The sequence below is a fragment of the Pinus tabuliformis genome, chromosome 6 (genome assembly GCF_031772625.1).
Source record: "Pinus tabuliformis cultivar Carrire ecotype Pingquan chromosome 6, CPIR1, whole genome shotgun sequence".
NCBI classification, from domain to species: domain Eukaryota; kingdom Viridiplantae; phylum Streptophyta; class Pinopsida; order Pinales; family Pinaceae; genus Pinus; species Pinus tabuliformis.
Window position 1 is genome coordinate 1,083,331,772 of NC_142292.1, and position 26,043 is coordinate 1,083,357,814.

The window sequence follows — 26,043 nt, forward strand, 5'->3', positions numbered from 1 at the left end:
TGTTGTAAATACTATCTTGTTGGAATTTCCTAGAATTTGTAGAACAACAAATTGTCCTTGAAGGAACAAGCATATTCCTTCCTCGGTCTTCAATCAAAAGAAACTTAAACAACTTGAAATTCTTCTCACCTCGAACACTGTCAACATGATGATGTTTAGCTTGTCTTGCCTTGTACTTTTCTTGACTCTTGAGCAAGTGTTTTCACCATTACGATGCACCATTTTGAAACCCCCAAGAATAACTTATGGAACCTATGCCTTCTTTTTCAAATTTCTTTGGCACTTTCTCTTTGACCTTTTCACTCTTTAGCACCGGCATCTTTTTCCCATCACTGTTCAATAATGATGTATGTTGCTGTAATTTTTCTTCATTTTGTTTACCTCTTTTAAGAGGCAACATCTTAGAACCCTTAAACAACTTATTACAACCATTGGAAACCTTAATGAAATTAGATTTTTCATTTGATTCATTTCCTTGAAATGAATCATTCACAACATCTTGATGCTTGAACATTAACAAAGAAAAAATTTGACTTGCATTCACAATTCTCTTCATGTGTCCAACATGCATAAGAGACAAACTCAACTTCTTTCTATGAGCTCTAACTATGTACTCAATTCCATTCTTTAATGGGTGATACTTATTCTCATGGTGATGAAATATTTCTCTCCTATCATAAAGATATTGGCTTCCCAAAACTATACCACATATATATAATGGCACTACATCAAGATCTACCTCATCTATGAAATTTGTAGTACGACGAATTTCAATTTGCACTTTCTACTTACTTGCAACTATGCATTGTCACACACCCAACCTAAAGGATAGGGCCTATGATGTGGAATAGTTTCCAAGTTCAAACTTTTGACAATGTTTTCAGAGATGAGATTGGCTTGAGAGACACTATCAAAAAGAGTGTCAATTTTGGTATGCTTTGAAACAACTCTAACATGGAAAAGCTCAATTCTTGTTTCATCATTTTGAGTATTATTGGAAAAACTTGAAGAAATAGTGCTTGCTATGTTCTTACCTTTCAAACCCATTGTTGTAATCTTGGTTTCATCTCCTGAATCTGAACCTAAGTCATGTTCTATAATTGCAGTCGTTTCTCCTTCTCTTTGCTTTTAAGTTTGTTGGGTTTCAACTCTGGATGGAGTTTCCAACAATGGTCTTCATCATGGCCATTTTTCAAACAATGTTTTCATGTGAGTTTTTCTTTTTCCATTTTAATAAAAAAATTCTTCTTTCCTTTTCCCTTAAACTTACCCTTTCCTTTTTCCTCATACTCAAGGGAACTCTCACTTTTCTCATATGAACTATGTTTCCCTCTTGCTTCTAGATGTGTGGCTTGAACACAAAGCTCATCTAAGTTTACAGGATTGAACATGAGAATAGTGTGCCCAAGGTAGCTATGTAAACCAACAATATATTTCAATAAAGTATCTTGAGATGACAAATTTACACCCAGTACTAGTGCTCTTCTCCTAAACTCTTGATTATAAATTTGAACACTTTGTCCTTTTCCTTGTCTAAATTTCTATCAATCAATAATTTATTTCTACATATAAGCTAATGGATAAAACTGTCTTCTATGTACAACAATAAAATCTATCCAAGAGGTTGAGACCTTACCATACTTTCTCATTTCCTCTTATGCTTTGGCTTCCCACCAAATTAATGCAACACTCTCCAACCTTAATGAAGCAAGCTGAATCTTTGTTCCACCATCCTTGATGTTTTGAATCCTACAATATACTTCAAATTGACGAACCCAATTATCAAGTATTTCCTCCAAAAGAACCCTCTCCTTTTGAAGGCTTAGAACTCTCACCCTACAATCTTTAATTTCTCTCTTCATAGAGAACTTTCACCATCTCAGTCATGTAAAATGTGCTCTCCTTGTCCTTGTCCCAACTTAAGAACTTGCACCCACAAGATTTCCTTCTCCTCTCCTGAGCTTCAACCTTGTAAGCATAAGAAACACTTGCAAACAATTAAATCCTCGTAGAAACAAAGAAAAACCTAATCTCTGATACCAAACTTGATATGTATATGTATGTGCTTGAGGATTATGTAAATTGCAAGTTAATAAAATGAGTTTTTAAGGATATTTAAGTTTAATTCATACACATATTAAAACATGAATTTAACTCAGAAATTGCATAAAATTGTAGAGAATAAAACCATAATAGTAACCACAAAACAACAAGTGATGAAGGAGTTCATCCGTCATGGGCTACGTCTCCTGGTCCAACTTCCAATGCTTGGACCTCTTTCATCATGCTCATAAAATAGTGATTACAATGAGTTATAGTGCTCAAATGGCTTCAAAACTTACTCCAAGAGCTTCAGAGTTATCCAAAACACCTATCTAGCCTCTTTCTTCTCCACAAAACACCAAAAACAGAGAAATTTATGAGCTTCCCAAGTTTTGTTGTTAGTTGACCCACAGGTTCGTGAAGTTCATCCAACGTTCCTACAATTTCGCCCCATTTTTTGCTAACAGAGCAACAAACTTGTGTACCACCAATGCAAATTATGGGACCGTTAATTTCTCCATTAACTCCTATGTGCACCAGTGGTCACACGGGTACTACATGTGACCTGGGGCTAGCCCCCCGGATCTAGCTTCCCTCCGTATCAGCCCTTAGTCTCGCCGCTATGGTCGCATGGTTTTTTTTAAGGTTGGCGAGGGGGGCTAAGCCCTATCCTTGTTCTGTGTCAGCACGGTGACCGAGGTTGGGGCTAGCCCTTGGCCCTTTTACCATACCTCCGCCACTTTAAATCGAAATACCATATATGTTGGCCCTTTAAGAAAGGACTATTCATGGTGCAATGGTGATGGTGATGTTTAGTTTGCAATGGGTTTCGTGTTTGAACCCCACGGAGGTTAATTTGACTTGCCAAAAGTTTTTAGTGGCCACCGAGGTGCCATGTGGTAGCCTTTGACTGGGCCACATGGCGACCTCCAATTGGTCCACATAACCAACACCAAATTTCCCAATAAGACACTTCCAACTTAGCACCACTACAAACTTGACAAGTGGCACGATGTCATTGGAGCTTTTTGAAGCCCATTCATTTTCCAAATCAGCAAGCCTAGTCCACATGCCATGTCAGCAGTACGACCACATGGTAGCCTCTGACTGGGCCACATAGCGGCCTTCAGTTGGTCCACATAACCAACACCAAATTGACCAATAAGACACTACCAACTCAACACCACTACAAACTTGACAAGTGATGCGATTTCATTGGCTCTTTTTGAAGCCCATTCGTTTTCCAAATCAGTAAGCCCAGTGAGCATGCCACGTTAGTAGTACAGACTACTAACTAGGAAACCCTACACAAAATTTTGAATGTTTGCCAAATCAGTCAGAACTCATTTCTGAGAGCATCCAATATTTTCTTTCTGTGAAATGAGTTGCACGAGATTCATAATGACGAGATCTATCCAGTCGTTCCATTTTCAAGCCATTTCGACAAATTTCATTTTTTAGCATATTTTTTAATCTAACAAATCAATGAGAAGGAAGGCCTTGTATGATACAGAGGATTGAGTCCATGAACCTATATAAAAAGTGTGGGCTAACCTTATCCTTTGGTCAGTCAAAACTATAGTCAAGGGAGGCCTCCAATTGGTGGAACCAGACCCCCCCATGTGATTGGTCAGAATGACAGGGCAGAAAAGTCATAGAGCTTGAAGCTCAGAAGAAAATTCAATTTGATGTTGGGGAATCAATGGTAAAGGGAATCACGGTTCTGTCAAGAGAAGATGATGGAATTTTCTTCTATCACTCAGATCTGTCAGGCAAGGAAGTTGTCGGAGTTGGCCACCCTATAAGTCAAGAAGGTCGGAACCTTAGAGTGTTGATGGAATGATTTCTTAAAGGGCATTATGTTCGAGGGATGTTGTTTACTAATTAAATACAAGTGCGAACCTAGTCACCAAGGAATCCCTCGTTCTCCTTAAATACGGCGGATGGCGACTTATGTCAAGGAGGATATGATGTCAGCATGATGTCATGAAGGACACGTGGCAAGCAGTTTGGGAGTTATGGGTAGCCAAAGTAGCCACATACAAGTGAAACATGGACCTCTTGCAGGTCAACATATGGCATGGATAATGTTGGCATGGCATCACTAGGGTGATGGTTAGACCTCGGAGTTTGGAAACCTTGTAAACACGGATGGCTAATTGTCCTAGGAACCATAGGTACTAGGGATCATCAGTTGGTGGTGCACTGGTTGACAGAGAACTTCTCTATCACTTTGTGTCGTTAGCTTGGAAGGTTGAATTATTTGGGGGGGGTGGTTCACTTGAGAGCTTGAGATGTTCTAGGGGCCCCAAATCCATGATACATCAACTGGAAGATCAGAATCTACAAGGGTGTCCAAGTTGAGTGTTGAGATGTCATGAGGGTTGCGGAGTCATGACACATCAGACGGAAGGTCTGATGGGGGGGGTCCAAGTTTCGAGTTGAGACGTCATGAGGAACCCATATTTGTGACACATCAACTGGAAGATCAATATTCTGTTGGGGACTCCAGATTGCAAGCTCAAGGTGTGTCAGGGTCCTAGAGCTGCACTGAATTAGTCAGCAAAGAGAAAAAAATAAAGAAATGAATTACCCCATTCCTCAAATGTGAAGCGAAAGGGTCAGGAACGTTATAGAGTGGTATCAGATCATTGAGGTTCAATACTTGGATTGGATGGGTTTTGTAATGGAATTTGCTTGTAAGGTATTGATTTAGTCTGGAATGTGCTTGTTGTTTGTTAATAAAATTGTGTTAATGTAAGTCAACAAATGACTAACAACTCAATCGGAGTAGGATTATGGCTGTGAATATGTTGTTATCATTAATTATGTACCAATATCACAATTGAATAACTAATTCATATGATTGTAAATGGATTTTATGTTAACATAGTTGGTTTTTTACCATAGGAACCCCCATGACAAATCCATGAATGCAAGCTCATGATCCCGATCTTGTGGTTAATTACAGTTTTAATATATATAACAATGTGTGTGATTGATAATGCATCACAAGAAACATAATTTAGAAAAGATAGAGTGATTAGAACAAAATGGTTGAATATAGTTTTGATCAGTCCCAACATGGAAGTGATGGAGTCAAAACCAATGAAAAGGAGAGATCAGTTGGGAAAGGGGAAGGGAATCACTCCCCAGATTGGATGGAAACCTTAAGAATCCTTCAGGATGAGGTGAAGATATTTAAGGCAAATAATGAGAGGTTGGTAAGATCCCAAGAAAGGCAAGTTGAGATCAATGTAGTCCTCCTACAAAGTCTCTTAGACTAACAGAGGCAAACACAATCTAAAATGAGGACCAGTCATAGAAACAAAAGAAGCCTTCATGAGTCAGAAGAAAAAACCAACACAACAGATGGTGATGGATCTAGAAATAGGCTTAGGCATTGAAGTGAGGATGCTACACCAAGGGAGAACCTTTGAGTACTCTAGAAGGAAGGGCTAGAACATAGGGGTCTTGCTCAAGAAAACTATCTAGTTCTGCTACCCAGAGATACCACCACTCTCGCCATCACCATCGCTTGGAGAGAAAGGAAAAGGATCATATGCCTAAATCATTTAAAAAGGAAAATCCAGCCACATTCAATGGGGATGTGAAGAAGGCAAAACACGTTGAAGCATGGCTGCTAGGGATGAAGAAGTTATTTAGAATACATGATGATTCCGATAATATGAAATCCATAGTCACCTCTTACAACTTAACAAGAAAATTCGACATACAGTGGGAGGATATGAAGGATAATAGAGCCATTATCGAGAAGGAGTTGAGATGGGAGGAGTTTGAGAAGCTCTTTAGAGAGAAATAATTGTCTGAATGCTACTATGACAATAAGGCAAAAGAGTTTTATGAACTCAAAATGGGTCACATGACCAGTGATGAATATGTCATCAAGTTTTTGGGACTATTTAGGTATGTACCATATACCAAGGATGATAAGGTTAAAATTCAGAGGTTCATCAATGGGTTTCATATGGTATTCCAAGATAAAACTAAATTATTGGAACCCTAAACCCTGAAGGACGCAATCAAGAAGTTTGAAATGATCAAGAAAGGAGTAGGAATGAGATTAAAAGTAATTGGCCAATCAAAATTGCTTCTGGATGAAATAGGAATTGGTCGAGGAAGAACCTAGAAAGGAAAGAGGGGAACCACCTAGATCAGTAAAGACAGTCTCAATAGAAGGCCAATGTTGTCATTAAGAGAAATGTGCAACAATAAGTGTCAGCATAACCTAACATCAAAGTCCATGAACCACTCAAGTGTTGGACTTGTGGTGGGAACCACAAGAGAAGCAATTGTCTACATCAGCAGGATATCGGGCCCAAGATCTAGAGTGCTAAGGAGGAAAGCACAGTGGGTCAAGTATCTCAGAGTATGCCAAGGGTTTATGCAACATTGGATAACCATCGGCCATACATCATTGAGATGGAAGGTAGGCAACAAGAGCAAGTTGTTTCTATTTTGATTTATTTCCATTCTAATTATAGCTATGCCAGCCCAGAGCTTGTCAAAAAGTGTGGATTAGATAAGGAATTTCATAAATAACCTTGGTTGGTTCAATTTTCAATGGGGACAAGGAAAAAAAATCAGTCATTGGGTGAAGTCATGTGCATTTGAACTCAGTGGCATGCCCACAATACCATAATTGAATGTGCTACCATTGAGTGGGTATGGCATAGTACTGAGCATGGACTAGTTGTATGAACACAGGACCAAGGTAGATTGATATGAAAAGGAAATAGAATGCTTGGATGAGCAAGGAATAAAAGGCATGTTGTAAGGAAAGAAAAATCCCATATCAGTGAGGTTGATTACTTCTATGCAAGCCAAACACAACAGTAGGAAGTGATGTACATTATTTATAGTATAATTTTCCAAGAACGAAGGAGACGATAGAGAAATGGAAGATAAGGAAGTTGAATTGCTTCAAAGGTATCTTGTTTTGCAACAGTATGTGGATGTATTTTCAGTGGAGATTCTCAGATTACCTCCTCATAGAGGGATAGATTTTTCTATTGAGATGGTACCTCGAACAACATTAGCATCTAAGGCTCCATATAGAATGAGCACCCTAGATTTGGTTGAGCAAAAACTGCAGTTGAAGGAATTCTTGATAAAGGATACATAAGGCCAAGTGTGTCTCCTTGGGTAGCATTGGTATTGGTTGTAAAGAAGAAATATGGAACCTTGAGACTATGCATTGATTACATATAATTGGACAAGGTAACCATCAAGAATAAGTACCCTTTACCAATAATTGATGATCTCTTTGACCATTTAAGGGGAGCAGCAATCTTCTCCAAAATTGACTTGAGGTTAGACATCTTCCAATTGCAAATCGAAACTAGTGGTTTTGATATGAAAAGAAAAAGCACAAACACTGCAGTTCATACTAGAGGGTGTTTCAAGCACACCAACACATTATATCTAGCCATTCTGCATACACCCGGTCAAGAGTCAAAATCCAGCACCCTGGTAGTTGCTGATGCTCACAACAAAAAAATTGAGCATCAGACCATCAAATGGGAAGGTCTTAGCTTTCCTGAAAACTGGGTAGTAGATCTACCTCAGTCGCTTAAAGTTCAAAGTATCATGACTGCTCAGATACAAGAAGGACCAGTGAAAGCTACTCTGTCCTTCCCTAGAAGATCGACTTTGGATTGAAAAATAATACAAGAAGCCTATCAAGCCACAAAATACCATATAAACTTAGATCATATTTCATGTCAGCCATCTACTTCCACATTTTTAAATACTCCATCTATAAGCTTCTCACATGTTGATTTATTGGAACTCGCTTAATTATTACATCTTTCCACTCTCGAAGTAAAATGTCATGTCTGCCAAACAATAGTTTGCTTACAATCTCTTGCAGATCTTGTTATCCACAAAATTCATAATCCCAGGGCTGGAGAGGCCCCTTTTACTATTACTACAAAGTCATATCCAAATCCAAAATGCTCTGAAATTCCATTTCCTCATGACACTGTCTTAATGATTCATGAATTACCCACTCTAGAGATTGAATGCCCCCGTCTCATTGAAATTCTTAGCAAGATGAGACCACCTAGGATGCCAAAATATGGCTTGGGATATCTTGAAAGACTAGACAATCTCATTCAATCTTCAATATTTCAAAATCTTATTCCACGAGACTGCAAAAAGCCATCAATCCCAGAAATGTACAAATTCTTCTCCATCATGGATGGGTGTCCCAAACATAAGATTAATAGAGACTCGATGAAGAACATGCTAAATTGGGATCTCTATACACATCTTGAATCCAAAGAATTTAGTTTCGGCACATCTGTTGATGAAAAATATGCTCTTTCTATGGAATGGAAAATGTACATGGAAGAAACAAACTCGTGGATTTCTTTTTATGTCTGGAAGAAATTAAAGGAAGAACCAAAGTACATATGGCAGATGCAGAAGCTTCATCTGCACAAAAACATTTATGGACAACTTATGATGGAAGCAAGTTAGAAACAAATACCACATTCCCTCCATACAAGGGAATCATGCTAGGAGAATCTAGCAACTCAACCAAGGCCATTTCTTTAGAATTAAAAGATTATTCATCCATAGGAATAGATGGAAGGTTCCAGAAGGCCAGTGAACAAATAAACTGGACCAATACATCAATTAAAGGGCTAGAGATGAATATGGTAAAAACTTCTAAACAAAAGGAATGTTTTGACTCACTATCAGTCGATGCACATAGTGTGAATAAAACTTTGAATGCTGTCAACTTTTCATTTTCTGTATCAAAAGGTTTTGTCAGAGAATCAACAACACAAATTGAAAGCATGGAGAGAAAGGTAGATTATGAGTTCGAATCTACTCAAACTCTTATGGGTAAACTATCTGAAAAATTTGAGCAACTTGCAATATCTCCCAAAGATAAGGATATCCCTACCTCCATGTTGTTTAGCCACCATGTACCCATTCAGCATGTCACAAAACATGTAGAAAGGTTTCCATTCCTATTTCCTCAAGAAAAACCAAAGCAACACACTGGCACCAAAGACTATTTTAGTGAATCCTATCCTCATTTCACGAGGACCATGACCAAAGAAGAAGAGTCAATATCCTTAGGACAACATCTTTTTCCTATATATGTATAACAAAAAATCTCAGAGCTGAGAGAGAAATTAGAAAAGGTTCTAAAAACCCAAATGTTTTCTGGAATAGAAAGCAAGGTAGAGTTTCATTGTTTTTAAAACAAGAATATGATGGAAAATCATGCAAGATTCGAGCCATACCTATGAATGGTGAGTACTGAACTATTTTCCAAAAAGAAATATCAAATCTCTTAAAAAGAGGATTGATCAGAGAATCTAGCATTCCCTGCAATTGCTACGGGTTCTATGTAAATAAACACTCTCATAACAGATTAGAGGTGTTCTCAGATCACTAAAAAATTACAAACGTTTAAATTTTGTACTAGAAGATACTATTCCCCACAAAGGAAGCCTAATAAGCCGAATAGCAAGAGCTAAATTTTTCTCCAAATTTGATATGAAATGTAGGTTTTGGCAGGTTGCGGTAAACGAAGAAGATAGATTCAAAACTGCCTTCAGCATTCCTGCTAATCATTATGAGTGGAATGTTATGCCCTTTGGCCTAAAACATGCACCATCCAAATTTCAAAAGATCATGTACCAGGTTTTCAAGCCATACTTTGATTGGTTCATTATATATATTGATGATGTGTTAATCTTCTCTAAATCTGTAGAAGAACATTTCAAACTTGTACAAATTTTTACACAGGTAGTCAAGAGAAGTGGGTTCATACTAAGCAAGAAGAAAATGGATTTGTTTCAGACAAAGATCAAATTCCTGTAACTACTATTGAGGATGGACAAATCACATTACAAATGCAGGCACTTGAATTTGCTGAAAAAAATTCAGATATGATCACAGATAAAAAATAATTGTAGAGATGCCTAAGTTGTTTGAACTGCATGAGCAATTTATATAAAGGGTGTTCCCATGACAGAAAATTGTTAAATCAAAAGATTGAAAAAAGATCCAACGCCTTGGACTTCATAACATACCAATGCCATCAAAAAAATAAAATCTAAAGTAAAAATTTACCTATTATCTACCTTCTAGATGAGGATTTGCCAAAAATTATAGAAAGTGACGGCAACAACATTGGATGGGGAGATATTCTCAAGAAAACTAAAGAAGGAGAAGAAAAAGTTATACAATTTGCTTTAGGCACATGGAACCAAGTAGAACAGAACTATTTTACAATTGAAAAAGATGTAAAAGCTACATGGAATTATACAGACAAATTTGACATCAACCTCATACATAAAAGGTTTCTTCTCGTGACTGATGCTTCTGCTTTAAAGAAATTGTTAACAAAAGACATCAAAAAGCCTGGAGAATCCAAGTTTACCAGATGGCAAGCTTTGTTTGCAAATTTTGATTTTGATGTCGAGCGTATAAAGGGAAGAAGGAACGGTTTACCATATTTTTTGAGTCGGGAGTATATGAAAAAAGAAAATCATCTAATCATTATTGTCTCTGAATGGGACCCTAAAACATAGCAAGAAGAACTTAGAAATATCTCAGACAACAGCTCATGGCCAATCTATGCTTAAAAATGGAAACCCACTTGGCAATTAAGAAACACCAAAGTTATGGACACAAATCTATAGCCTCATCAGGACTTACAACACATTGTACCAGAAAGAAAGATTTACCCTAAGTCGAGCACTTGGATACATGATATGGAGTATAAGAATTCAATGATGTATTACGATCTTGTAGACAAAGCATCAAGGGAAAGTTTTCATGATATCAAAGGCAGAGTTTTCAAAGGGCCAGGTAGCCTCTAGAGTGCATCTTAATTTAAGGTGTAGCGTCTGGTAAATGCCCAACTTTGATTGAAGTTTCTCTAAATCTTCCAGCATTGTAATTCATCTTTTGAGATCAATAAAAGAGAGAAGTTTTTCAAAATGTTCCGCATGAGTTTGTGTTCTGTTATGCTATTTTAAATATTATGTGAGAGGAGAGGTTCATTTGAGGTTCGTTGGAGATTCATCGAGGATCGAGAGACATTTTGCTCGTGTTGGCAAGAGGTCATTGAAGAGCATCATTTCTTGAAGATCGAGAGATTCATGTATGGGTTCCTGTAAGAGTTCTTGTATTCATCACAGAAGACATAGAAATTACACAACAAGCTTCATTTTCTCCTTGTCCGTGCTACAAATTAGTATGAAAACCATTATGGTATATCAAATATACTATAAAATTAAACATTTTTATTAAAAATTAGTAATTTTAAAAACCATTTCTTAAAAATGATGTTTTCCTTTTATATATTTTATTTAAACCTGAAATAGTTTTTCTACATTACTTTATTTTTTTGTAGTTTTCTCTTTCGCTGACCATTTTTATTGGCTTTATCTTTTATTTCCTTTAATATGTGGTGTGTTTAAAATGATACTTGAGCTTAATTTTATTCTAAATTTGGAATATTTGAATGTGGAATTAGAAAAATAAATCATTCACTTTGTGAATAAGTTTTTAATATTTAAAATTTATAATTAATTATGGTTTAAGTCGAGTTAATGGGAAAGTATCGGTTTAACGTGGATTACAATAGTGGCAAATTCTAAAAGTGACCGTAGGTTTGTGAAAAGCTTGCGTTAAACAAAAGGAAGATTGTTATCCAACATGATGGCATAGGGAAGGGAAGGGAAGGGTGTTATAGAAACGGTTTGTGAAAAGCTTGCGTTAAACAAAAGGAAGATTGTTATCCAACATGATGGCATAGGGAAGGGAAGGGTGTTATAGAAATCGACAAACATGTGGCCAGGTATTCAGATATTTAGAAAGCGGCTAACAACTACCCTGGGAATTCATTTTCTGAACGAATTGTATAGGTTTCCGTCACAATAGGAAGTTGCATCATCTTTCTTCATAAAGCGTGTGTGGGATAATAGGATTAGTGCCGCCGATTTTTCCCCCTAAATACCTATTCCATGTTAACTATATCTCCTAATTCTCTTCTCTCTAAATTAAAGGGTGAATGGCCACCGATTGTGCCCCTAAATACCACTTCCACGTTAATTAAATCTCCTAATTCTCAGGTCCATAAGTTATCTTGTGTATTTTTGGTTTGGGCGCATCTCTGCCAACTAAAATTCCATGGATCCATTCATGACTCTTGAATGTCTTGGTACTTTCCGTGTTATTTAGCGATCACCCATTCTTGATTCTTGAATGTCCTCCTATTTTTATTTGCTTTTGGATTTGGCGAATTCCTATTTGGGGGAGGGTAGGACTGATTCAAGCGTATTAGTTATGATGAAAATAGTACACATAAAGTTGATGCTATGTTTCATATCAACGGTGTCTGCAGTAGCAGTAGCAGCAGCAGCCGAGGACGATGGGATGATTTACATAATTCACATGGATAAATATAAAATGCCCACTCTATTTTCCTACCATGAGGAATGGTATCAATCTACAGTCTCCTCTATCACAAAAGGAAGAGAAGTGGAAAAAAAAATGGACGGACAATTATTATATGTTTACGATAAAGTAATGCACGGCTTTAGTGCTAAGCTGAAGCAGTCGGAGGTGGATGCACTGCAAACAATCCCGGGGTACATTGCAAGTCACCCATATAGCAAGGGTAAGTTGGATACCACCCGCTCAATCAAATTTCTGGGGCTCAAACGAAAATCCGGCATATGGCCCCGAGAAGAATTGGGCAACAGATCAGATATTATAATCGGAGTTCTAGACACAGGCATCTGGCCAGAGAGTGAAAGCTTTAAAGATAATGGAATGAGTGACATCCCTGCCAAGTGGAAAGGCCAATGCTAGCCAGGCACTGCCTTTAACTCCTCCCTTTGCAACAGAAAACTGATAGGAGCCCGTTATTTTAACAAAGGATTCCTGGCGCAATACGGTTCTCTCAATACCAGTGTGGATTACGAGTCAGCCCGAGACTATGATGGCCACGACTCACATGTCCCCTCGACGGCCGCTGGAAACTTCGTTGAGAATGCCGATTTTTTCGGGTATGCAGAAGGCACAGCCAGGGGCGTCACACCCTAGGCTCGCGTGGCCATGTATAAGGTAGCTTGGTTCAACGACATCATAGACGCAAATGTTTTGGCAGCGATAGAGAGCGCCATATCTGATGGAGTCGACTGTTGAATGTGTAATTTCAACGCAGAGTTATATCGCCATAAATCGTTCATCAAACCCGCCTGAGAGTTCTCGGGCCACTTTCCGGTAAAGGGACTTTCCGTATATTTGAGCCCGAGAAAATTTGGAGTCGACGTGTGGGTGTCCCCTTACGTCACCATGTCTGACATTCTCGGGACATAAAGTTCTGCAGAAAATGATCTCCCGATATCTCTGTCCGCCGTTCAATTGTCTCCAGCGTTTTTGTCCGTTGATTGCTCAAACCTGCATACGACAAGCATTAACTATGTTGTGTGGAGTAAAACTAAGTTCTGGTTGACCGTACCTGCTATCAATGCAATGTCATATGCGTTGGTAAAATATTTAAGTTTTTCATACGGCATATATTAATATTCATAAAGAACGTGTTATATTTTTTTATGGAGCGTTGACCACATGTAATGTAAAAAAAACCCACGGTAATATAGAGTTTTTACGTATTATTTTTTTATAACGAACCCGTGTGCACAGGTTGTTCATGGAAATGTATTGAACGCACAGCAGTGCGAGAACTCAACTAGAACATGGATGTATTGTATTGGTTTGCCATCGCAAAACCAAGAAATAATATGAAATTGTTTTGTAGTATCCACAGCAGTGGAAAACAAGAAGTGAAAGAGCGCATGGTGTGAGTTTTTTTTTATAAGTGAATGTAATGAAATTTTTACTGTGTATGTAAAAATTTGTTTTACAGAAGTAATGTAAAAAGGGTTTTACAGCAGTAAACCCAACTCAGTGAATTCTCAGGTGAAAACAGAGTTTTGGTTAAATGTTGTTTTTGGTAAATCCCTCTCAGTAAAAGAGGAAGAAATATGTTGTTTCAAGCATTTTTATTTTAAATGAATATCAATCATTTTATGGTGGTGAAATACTCTGTTCCTCAGTAAAAATTTTTTTGCTTCCCTGTGCAAAAGGATTCTGTGGAGGTGAAACAGAGCATTGCCTCTGTGGAGTTTATTTTTTTTGTTTTTGGGATTTTCTCAGAAAAATCCCCAACAGTGGTATCAGAGCAGGTTTAAGCTCTTTGAAGGTGACAAAGAAGCTGAAGGGAGGAGCTTGTTGCAGCAGTAAAACTTCTCAAGCAGAGTGAAGGCTCAGTCAGGAAAATACTCAGGTATTTCACAAAGTTTTTTTTATGTGTTGCTGAAGAAGCAGTCAGTTGTTTTAAATACACAGTCAAGGAATGGCTAGCACAAGCACTGGTATGGGTATGTTTAATACCCAACTCCCACAGTTTAATGGGAAGAACTATGACTACTGGTCAATAACCATGACAGCCCTGTTTTCCTCTCAAGATTTATGGGAAATAGTTGAATCTGGGTTTGAAGAACCAGCAGATGAAAATGAGTTCAATGCATTAACTCAGGGAGAGAGAGATCTCCTGAAGAGCAATAGGAAGAAGGATTCAAAAGCCCGTATGTTGTTGTATCTAGCAGTAGACCAGAGTGTGTTTCCAAGGTTAGAAGCAGCTAAGACAGCAAATGAAGCATGGCAAACCCTCAAGACAGCCTATCAAGGCATGGAGAGAGTGAAGACAGCAAAACTACAATTGCTGAGAAAGGATTTTGAGAACTTGAACATGAAGGAGTCAGATAACATTGACTCATTCTTCACTCATGTGATTGGTGTAATCACACAAATGAGAACTCATGGAGAAACCATTGAAGATAGAAGGATGGTGGAGAAAATATTGAGGGTCTTACCCTCAAGGTTTGATGCCATAGTCACCAGCATTGAAGAGACAAAGGATCTCTCAAACTATTCAGTTGATGAGCTACATGCATCACTGATAACACATGAGCAGAGATTGAGTAGGAATGAAAACTCATCTCTTGAGCAAGCCTTCAAGACCCAGATGTCCTTTGGAAGAGGAAGAGGTCAAGGCAGAGGAAACAAAAGAGGAAGAGGCAGAAGCCAGAACAGAGGTGGAAGGAATAGCCCAGCAAATGCTCAAGGAAGAGGCAACAATCCAAATCAGAACCAAGGCCAAGGCAGCAGCCAGCAAGGAGGACAACATCATGCTCAAGGACAAAGGTATGAAAAATCCAATGTCCAATGCTATTATTGTAAAAAATATGGGCATTATGCCAGTGAATGTAGGAAGAAGCAGCATGATATGAGTAATAGACAAAATGCAAATGTCACTAGAGAAAACATCAGCCAAAATAATGTGTTGTTAGCCTGTAACATGGCTGAAACAAACAGTGAGGACATTTGGTTTTTAGACTCAGGTTGCAGCAACCATATGACAGGAAACATAGCCTTCTTTTCTGCCCTAGATAAAAATGTGAAATCAGAAGTTACACTTGGTACTGATAGTAAAGTCTTTGTTATGGGAAAAGGGGAGGTAAAAATATTTACAAAGCAAGGAGAAAGGAAAACCATAGCAGATGTCTACTATGTCCCCGGAATGAGATGTAACCTCTTGAGTATTGGACAGCTTGTCCATAAGGGGTACAATGTTTTCTTTAAAAATGATGTATGCACCATCATGGATATAGCACCCAGCAAAAGATGCATTGCTGAAGTAAAAATGACAAGGAACAGGATGTTCCCTCTCAGGATCAGGGAAGATTTGAAAAACAAAGGAGAAATTGCAGCAGTCACCCAAGAGGCTTTCCAAAGCATGCCAAAGGATGAAAATTGGTTGTGGCACTTGAGATTTGGACATCTCAATTTTGGAGGTCTAAATTTGTTAAGCAGGAAAGGAATGGTAAGAGGATTACCATTGATAGAAAAACCGACAGCCTTTGTGAAGGTTGCATATTAGGAAAACAACACAGAGAAAGTTTTCCATCAGGGAAGAGCATAAGGGCAAAGGCACCCTTAGAGATCATCCACTCAGATTTATGTGGACCAATGCAAGCTCCATCATTAGCAGGCAGCCAATATTTCTTAACATTCATTGATGACTTTACAAGAAAGACTTGGATATATTTCCTTAAAAACAAAAGTGAAGTGTTTGAGAAATTCCAAAATTTCAAGGCATTTGTGGAAAACCAAAGCGGGTTGCATATAAAAGTTTTGAGAACTGATAGAGGAGGTGAGTATATCTCCAAGGAGTTCCTAAGATTTTGTAGAGAAAATGGAATTCACAAACAGTTTACAGCAAGGTACACCCCACAGCAAAATGGAGTTGCTAAAAGGAAGAACAGGACCATCATGGACATGGCGAGGAGCATGCTAAAGGCAAAGCATTTGCCAAATGATTATTGGGCTGAAGCTGTAAATTGTGCAGTATATATTTTGAACAGGTGTCCTACAAAAGCAGTGTTGAACAAAGTGCCGGAAGAAGCATGGAGTGGGAGAAAGCAAGGTGTCACCCACTTGAGAGTTTTTGGATGTGTGGCCTATGCACACATTCCAGATCAGCTAAGGAGGAAGTTGGACAGCAAAGGGGAGAAATGTCTATTCATTGGATACAGTGAGGAATCCAAAGCCTACAGGTTATATATCCCATCTACCAAGAAATTTTTGTAAGCAGGGATGTTCAATTCATTGAAGAAGAAGCTTGGGATGGAAGCATGGAGAAAACAGTGAATGTCAAGAACTGTTTGTCTCATGATGAAGATAAAGAGGAGGTGGCTGAAATACATCCCCAAATAGTAGCGCCAACACAAGGACAACAAGGGACACCATTGAGGATAAATGAGAGTGCTTCTCCAAGCACACCACAAGGAGGAAATTCAAGCGCATCTTCAAGCACTTGCACACCAAGTGAAAGAGGTAAGAAATTTAGAAATCTAAGTGACATTTATGATGAAGGAATGAATTCTTTGTTTGCCTTGTATTGTCATGTTGATGATCCTATTCATTTCGAAGATGCAATTAAAGATAGGAAATGGATAGAAGCTATGGATGAGGAGATGAATGCCATAGAGAGAAACAAAACATGGGATTTGGTTGAGCTACCAAAAGGTAAAGAAGTTATTGGAGTGAAATGGGTCTATAAGACCAAAAGCAATGCTGAAGGCAAGATAGAAAGGCACAAGGCAAGGCTGGTTGTCAAAGGCTACAAACAGCAGTATGGGAGAGACTATGAGGAGACTTTGGCACCGGTTGTAAGAATGGAAACCGTGAGAGCAGTGTTGTCCATAGTAGCACAAAACAAATGTAAAGTCTACCAAATGGACGTGAAGTCAGCATTCCTAAATGGAGTGTTAAAAGAAGAGGTGTACATTGAACAGCCTCTCGGCTATGAGAAGAAAGGTGAAGAGCACAAAGTATGCAAATTGAAGAAAGCTCTTTATGGGCTGAAGCAAGCGCCAAGAGCATGGTACAGCAGGATAGATTCATATCTATTGGATAATGAATTCGACAAGTGTGAAGGAGAACCCACTGTCTACATCAAAGAAAAAGATGGTAAAATTTTGATTGTTGTCTTATATGTTGATGATGTGATTTTCACAGGTAATGATGATCAGCTCATTAAGAATTTTAAATCAGTCATGAAAGAGGAATTTGAAATGACTGACATGGGTTTCTTGAGATACTTCTTAGGCATAGAAGTAGATCAAAATGAAAAAGGAATTTTTATCTCACAAGCTAGATATGTAAATCAAGTATTGAGCAGATTTAACATGCAAGAATGCAAAGCAGCGATCACTCCCACAGTAATGGGATTAAAACTCAGCAGAGAGGACAACAGCAAGGATTTTGATCCTAGTTTGTACAAGAGTATTGTAGGAAGCCTTATGTATTTAACAGCTACTAGGCCTGACATTATGTATGCTGTTAGTTTAATTTCCAGATTCATGGAGAGGCCAAAGGAGGCACATTGGCAGGCAACAAAAAGAATTTTAAGGTATGTCAAAGGTACCAAAATGTTTGGAATTTTATATAATGTCTCAGAACATTCAGATTTGGTTGGATACACTGATAGTGATTGGGCTGGAAGTGTAGATGATCGGAAAAGCACTTCCGGTTATGTCTTTCATATGGGTTCAGGAGCCATTTCATGGGCTTCTAAGAAGTAGTCCATTGTAGCATTGTCTACAGCAGAGGCTGAATATGTGGCAGCTACAGCAGCAGCATGTCAAGCAGTGTGGATGAGAAGAATGTTGAGAAACTTAGGCCAAGAGCAGGCAAAAGCGACAGTGATTTTTTGTGACAATAGCTCAGCTATTGCATTGTCAAAGAATTCAGTGTTTCATAAGAGAACGAAACACATTGATACAAGGTTTCACTACATCAGAGAATTGGTGAACAATGGAGAAATTGTCCTAGAACATTGTAGGACTCAAGAACAGGTTGCAGACATCTTGACAAAGCCATTGGATCAGAAAAGCTTTGAATTTTTGAGGAAGTGTCTCGGTATGACCAAATGCCCAGCAGTTGAAATTAAAGGGGAGTGTTGAATGTGTAATTTCAACGCAGAGTTATATCGCCAGAAATCGTTCATCAAACTCGCCTGAGAGTTCTCGGGCCACTTTCCGGTAAAGGGACTTTCCGTATATTTGAGCCCGAGAAAATTTGGAGTTGACGCGTGGCTGTCCCCTTACGTCACCATGTCTGGCATTCTCGGGACATAAAGCTCTGCAGAAAATGATCTCCCGATATCTCTGTCCGTCGTTCGATTGTCTCCAGCGTTTTTGTCCGTTGATTGCTCAAACCTGCATACGACAAGCATTAACTATGTTGCATGGAGTAAAACTAAGTTCTGGTTGACCGTACCTGCTATCAATGCAATGTCATATGCGTTGGTAAAATATTTAAGTTTTTCATACGGCATATATTAATATTCATAAAGAACATGTTATATTTTTTATGGAGCGTTGACCACATGTAATGTAAAAAAAACCCACGGTAATATAGAGTTTTTACGTATTATTTTTTTATAACGAGCCCATGTGCATAGGTTGTTCATGGAAATGTATTGAACGCACAGCAGTGCGAGAACTCAACTAGAACAGGGATGTATTGTATTGGTTTGCCATCGCAAAACCAAGAAATAGTATGAAATTGTTTTGTAATATCCACAGCAGTGGAAAACAAGAAGTGAAAGAGCGCATGGTGTGAGTTTTTTTTATATAAGTGAATGTAATGAAATTTTTACTGTGTATGTAAAAATTTGTTTTACAGCAGTAATGTAAAAAGGGTTTTACAGCAGTAAACCCAGCTCAGTGAATTCTCAGGTGAAAACAGAGTTTTGGTTAAATGTTGTTTTTGGTAAATCCCTCTCAGTAAAAGAGGAAGAAATATGTTGTTTCAGGCATTTTTATTTTAAATGAATATCAATCATTTTATGGTGGTGAAATACTCTGTTCCTCAGTAATTTTTTTTTGCTTCCCTGTGCAAAAGGATTTTGTGGAGGTGAAACAGAGCATTGCCTCTGTGGAGTTTATTTTTTTTGTTTTTGGGATTTTCTCAGAAAAATCCCCAACATCGACATCTTGTCTTGGATTTCTACAAAAATGCGTTGGCTATAGGAGCCTTTGCAGTGGCAGAAAAAGGCATGCTTTTGTCTTGTTCAACACACAACAGTGGACCATATAACTATACTATACAAAACGGCATGCCGTGGATCCTCATGGTGGGATCTGGCACTGTTGACAGGCCTTTTATCGCCAAAGTTAAGTTGGGGAATGGACAAATCATTGAGGGAACTTCTCTTTTCACCGAAAGACGAGTGATGTCAGGCACTTCGATCTCCTATGGAAACGAAAATAGCTCTTGAACATGTGCACCCAACTCGTTAGATACCCAAAAGGTTGCCGGAAAAATCTTGCTGTGGATGAATGATTACCGGGATTCCTACACTTCGCTCTTAGAAGCAAACAGAACCGAACCTTCTGGTGTGATAGTCATCGACTATATTGGCTCGCAATACACTGAGGCCTTTTGGATGCCTACGGTGTTAGTGACTTCAGAGCAAGCACACTTAATAACAGATTATGTTATGAGTACTGATGCATCAAACACCACAGCGGACATAAAATTCATGATAACGCAACTAGGATCCAAGCCTACACTGACGGTATCTTATTGGTCATCGAGAGACCCAAATAGGCTGACTCCTGGTATCTTGAAACCCAGCGTGATTGCACTGGGTGTGAACATACTTGCCGCCTGGGTGCCTAATGTTGCTGCTTCTTACATGGGAACATTTCCATTAGAATCCGACTATGGCCTTGCCTCTGGGACGTCTATGGCCTATCTCCATGCAACAAGCGTTGCGGCTCTGGTGTAAGCCATCCACCTATAAAGTCTGCTCTCATAACGACGGCCCACACACACGGCTGAAGCTAAATTGGGTATTTAATGTCTTCAGAGTAGCACGTCACTTAGCCCGATAACACGGGAGCAAATATTATTTAATGCCGAATTTTCCCACCCGTGTTATCGCGTTAAATCGGGTGCTGCTCTGAAGGCATTAAATACCCAATATATGGTTGGTTAGCTCTTTCCCCACACACGACAACACCGGCCACGTTATGGTAAATCAACTCTATCCTCCTGTCGTCCCAGTGACTCCCCTGTATTTCGACACCGGTATTGTGAATCCCAATAAAGCTGCAGATCCTGGTCTCGTCTATGACTCTGACGTGAATGACTGTATAAATTACCTTTGCGCTCTCAATTATACAAAGAAAGAAATCCGGATAGTAACGAGGAGGGAATACTCGTGCAGCGGCCATGCCGCTGTTGGTGATCTCAACTATTCGTCATTCCTTGCAAATTTCACAACATCAGCAGCAGCAGCAAAGGTGAAGAGATTTAAGAGAATTGTAAGCAATGTGGTGAATGACAATAAGATACCATATCTGTATAGGGCAATAGTGAAGGCTCCTCTAGGGCTTTCAGTGGAAGTGGAACCTGACTATCTGCCATTCAGAGAAAGGAATGAAAAGTCGGGATTTTCTCTCAGCTTGGAAGTATGGAATGGAGAGAATCCTAAGGGTGTAGAATGTGTGGTTTATGGGTACCTGAGTTGGGTTGATGGAAGGGGCCACGTCGTCACAAGTCTGCTTGTGGTTCTATGCTGTTAGTAAAGAATATTAGTATGCAATCTTCATAGTTTTAGCTTTACATTCTTAGACCTATATTGTGGATAATAGTATTTTTGTATACAACAGGGATCGCCATTAGCATTAGCGTCAGCATCAGCATCAGCAGGAAGTATTATGCATTACTTCTATTACTTGGAATACGTTGAATAGCTTCAATGGCATCATAATGCATATTTTTTTGATCTGATTTTTTTATATATGTTATACTTATATGTAGTTTTTGGCAGTGGTTTATATTACTGTATTGATTGATCTGATTTATTATATGTGAAACTGGTTCTCTATATTTATCATAGGAATACTGGTATAAATTCCTAGTGATTATGCTATATATATGTGATATTGCTCATAAATATAATACATATTTAGACTTTTTCATGTTGGCAAAAAAAAACAAACGAGGGGTTTTATATGACGAAAAGCTCACGGTCATAGACGAGAGGTTTTATATGACTCTAAGAATATAACATATTAGTTTTTTTTCTTCTATATGCCTATCGGCGTATATCAACCACATTGGTAAATATGGTAACGCTGGCTCCAAAACCCCCGGGAGCTTCAACGGATACTTCCGGGAGCTTCAACGGGTACTTTGAAGCTTTTCGGGAGCTTCATTGCAACTGATTTTTTACGTTTTGGGAGCTTCACTGCAATGAATAAGTGCAAACATAGGTGTATTTGACATTGCCGGCTTGGGTGCGAACTGTGTGAAGAGAAGGGTATGCCGCTGGGTTTAAATTTGGATATGGGTTTGGAACTAAGAGAAACAACCTATTTATGGAAAACCCTTCTATCCAAATGAAGATGGAAAACCCTTGTATCCAAATGAAGATGAGGCCTCTGGCCAAGCCTGCTCTTTGTCATTGGAAAACTATTTATTCTCGTCATGTACCCCAATGGGGGATGGATGTAAAAGAATTTAGGAAGATTGTTGGCCACTAGCAAAACCATCATTATCCCCCAAGCTGAATGGACGAAAGATGAAATACTAAAGAAAAAAAAAGGTTGGAATTATGAAATATAAATATTATTAAAAAACAATTTTTAATTTAATTTTCATATTTATTTAAGCATAAAATATATATTAACTTGGAAATTTATAATTTTATTATATAAACTATTTTTAAAATAATAGAAATAGATGAAATTAGATGAATTAAGACTTTCAATTAATTAATTAATTAATTTATATGTATATAAGAAATGATATGGTAAGGTGTGGGTATAACATGAAATGGTAATGATAATTCTAGAGTTCATAATAGAGGTTCATTATATAATTTTTTAATTTTTTTTTAATTGGGAATTGATTAGTGTTAAATGTTTTATTAAAATTTAAATAAACATATAATTTTAAATGTTTTATATATGTTTTCCATAAAATATGTGTTTTTAAATATATATTGAATATTTTATGTGGTGATAACAATGATGAAGATGATTATAATGACAATTAAGATAATAATGACTGTTAAAGCCTAGATTTGCCTCAGGCTGAAAGGACAAGGTTCTAGGTCCACATCAAACCACGCTCAACCTCGTAGCTAGCCCTACGAGGACAGGAGAGGGCTATCTCTGGGTTGATCTCGGCAAAAGACAAGCGATGGGGCTCGAGATGACTGAAATAAAACCTAATTTTAGGCTAGGTATGAAGTAAAAGGGTTTGATTTGAGTTTTTTTGGGGTTTTGTGTTGGAAACAGGGAAAGGCAAATTGGGCTCGGGGATGAGGCACAGTTTCTGCGAAGTTCTGGTTGGGGCAAGGAAGGCAATCGTTTTGATGCTTTAAATTGAGTGAATGGATAGATCGGACTAGTTAGGAGCTAAGGAGAGCAAGAGAGTCTCAAGAATTCTCCTTATACAGATGAAAACATGGAAATTTAAACAAATTCAAAGGAAGAGCATAACAATTAATGGATTCCACCTTAATCACTCATTTGTTCAAATTCAGAAGAAAAGACAGGAAAATGATACACATAACACTAATGAACTTACGAATACTTAGAGAAGAACACCATCAAAAACATAAATCCACATGGATCCTAAATAGTGCTGCAAAACCCTGGTCTTTCCTTAGCCAAAAATGCAAAGATAGAATGTACAATGATATGTCAAAGCAATCCCTAGTGTCCAACCTTGAAAATGACTTAGAAATTACATAATATAGACAAGCCAAGCATATTCCCTTGCCTCTAGGGGTCGAGCTCATCATTCTAGGAGCTGTTTGAACTAATTCTAAACAAGGAACTGAAATCTAGGTAGTGAAACAACTTACCCCTATATGCTAGGAAACTGATTCATTCACTCATATTTCACCTTTTGGTGAATGAATCTTCTAGAACAAGTAAAAATGTGCCAATATTACATCATGGTTATAAAATTATATCATGAAAAGTCAAGAATAACCTCAAGAATCAAAACTGGTCAAAACTGGGCGAATTTCTGAGCTAAACAGTGAAAAATGGACAAAAATCCTCTATGCGTTGCGCCTGATTCTCTATGCATCGTGCCACTTTGGAGCTGATTTTGAGGCACTTCCTGAAGTCCAAATTGAACCCAAATGTGCTTGTTGGAAAGCCCCGCCTGTCTAATTTCCAACCCAAGTGGAATTTCTGAATTTGAATGTCATTTGCCCCTCCAAAACTTCAATCTCCCAAGACTGCTTCCTGTGTGTCAAAATAGGGGCAGTGAGGTCATTTATTGAGTGTTTTTGACCTCCTGGGGACGCAAAACTTGCCCAAATTTCTTGGCCATGCACCATAAACCATGATTTTTCATGAAAAATCCAGAAATGTAAACTTTTTGCAATTTGGAGCTCCCTAGCAAAAGCGCGCGCCACGTGGCGCGGCACATAGGGAGGAAAATAGGTTTTTTGTGCAAAAAATTTCGAAAATGCAAAAATTGCTCCAAATTTCTTGAAATTTGGGTTCTAGGTGCCTCATCAATCATCATGCTCAGCCAAAGAGGCTTCGGTCAAGACTTGGAGCCGATCATGTGTTTTGCGCCTCCTCAGTACCCTCCTGGTATATGCAGTTTCAGTTGTAGAGTCGTTGTCTCGATCATATGATGTATCGGTGTCCACCTTCATGGTGTTTCAAAGTCTGTTTGGCTTTCAATGAGATGAAGAATGCGAATTTGGTGCAATTTCCAAATGTGGGAGGAACTTTGGGAAATAGGGCAGTGTGGACAGTGGGGTCTTGTCAAGTGATGTTTTGCCCTTTGGAATTTTGACAAATATGGGAACAATGGACAGTTACTTTACTGTTTGGAAAACTTGAGGTTTTGGGAATTTTACAAATGAGATGGGGAAGTAGGAATAAGATGGAATGATGTGACTTAGGGATAGGAAAATCAAGGGAAAATGGAGTAGGGAATGATTGAGGTGAGGGGATAACTTGGCAGCCAAATAATTAACACAAAACCCTGATACTATTTTCTTTCGTAGGGTTTGATGATAAAAACACCATAAGACAACAACGAGCACTAACCTTGGATGAAAAGCAATGATGGAAGCCATCTTACTTGTACAAGTGAAGACCCACGCATTTTGAGCGATTTGGAGCAAGTTTTTGAAGTTTTTGGTGGCGCGACGCATTGGGCAATTGGCGCGGCGCATAGGGAAGGTGTGGCGCATTGGGGTGCATTTCTCAGTGCAAAAATACACTATCACGGCACGTTGGGCAACTGGTGCGGCACATAGGGAAGGCGCGGCGCATTGGGGTGCATTTCTCAGTGCAAAAATACACTGGCGCGGCGCATAGAGCCTGTGCATAGCACTTTTTGCAGGAGACGTTTGGAGGCCTTCCCGATGTCCAAATTGGGCACAAGATAGCTCGTTGGAAAGGTATTTGAGTCTAATTTCTAGCCCAACCAGAAATTTGCAATTTGGAGTTCACTTACCCTACCAAAAATCAAATCTCCTAAGACTGGTCAAAATGTCCCAAATGGGGCTACCTAAAGGCAGAGTGCTGTTGTAGTCAACCTTTGAATGTCTTCCTCAACTCCAAATTGAGCTCATGATAGCTCATTGGAAATATAGTTGTGTCTAGTTATCATTTGACTTATCAAGCAAGTCATTTGGCCAACCAAGCTAGGATAAAACTTGATTTCCCCAAGGTCACTTCAGAGGTGCATCAATTCTCCCGAGGCAATTGTATTTTTGACATTTCTCTAAAACCATGACACCTGTGTAAAAATTGAAGGAGGTTTTTCCTCCTTGGCCTATTTTGGACAAAAAATCCTCTCAGTTTTAAAAAATTCATCTTTTATTTCTCAGAAGCATAATTTGAGTAAAACCTACCCCGATGTGTGGAACAGGGGATTTGTTGAAATGAGGCGAAATGGAGGGGATAAGGGGCTTCTAAATTCTTGAGAAAATTTTTGGAAGTAGGGAGGGATGTTAGGAAGTAGGGGAAAGTGGAATTTCAAAGATTAAGCGACCGGAAGGGGTCCAAAAAGGCTAAACACAGGTCCAACATAGAAAATTGCCAGGTTGTCGCAAGAAACTAGGGTTTGTGCAAAAATGAGGAATTTGAGGGATCTCAGTGATGGGAAGTGATGAAAACCCTCTGAATTATGATAGAATCAGTTGAATAGTGACATGGACTGACATTTGGACAACTTTGACAGGAGTAAAAGCAAACCCTAGACCTATTGCCTAATGACCAAATTTTGCTTGAAGACTCACTGAAATGACAAAATTTGACCTTGACACTTCAAAATCACTTTGTAAGAGTGTGTTTGATCACTGGAGGAGGG

General features: G+C 38.5%; 1 pseudogene; it reads left to right on the forward strand.

Annotated features, from left to right (window-relative positions):
• Positions 1–12,873: 12,873 nt before the first annotated feature.
• LOC149262682 (subtilisin-like protease SBT1.5) lies at positions 12,874–21,437 on the forward strand (annotated as a pseudogene).
• Positions 21,438–26,043: the final 4,606 nt, after the last annotated feature.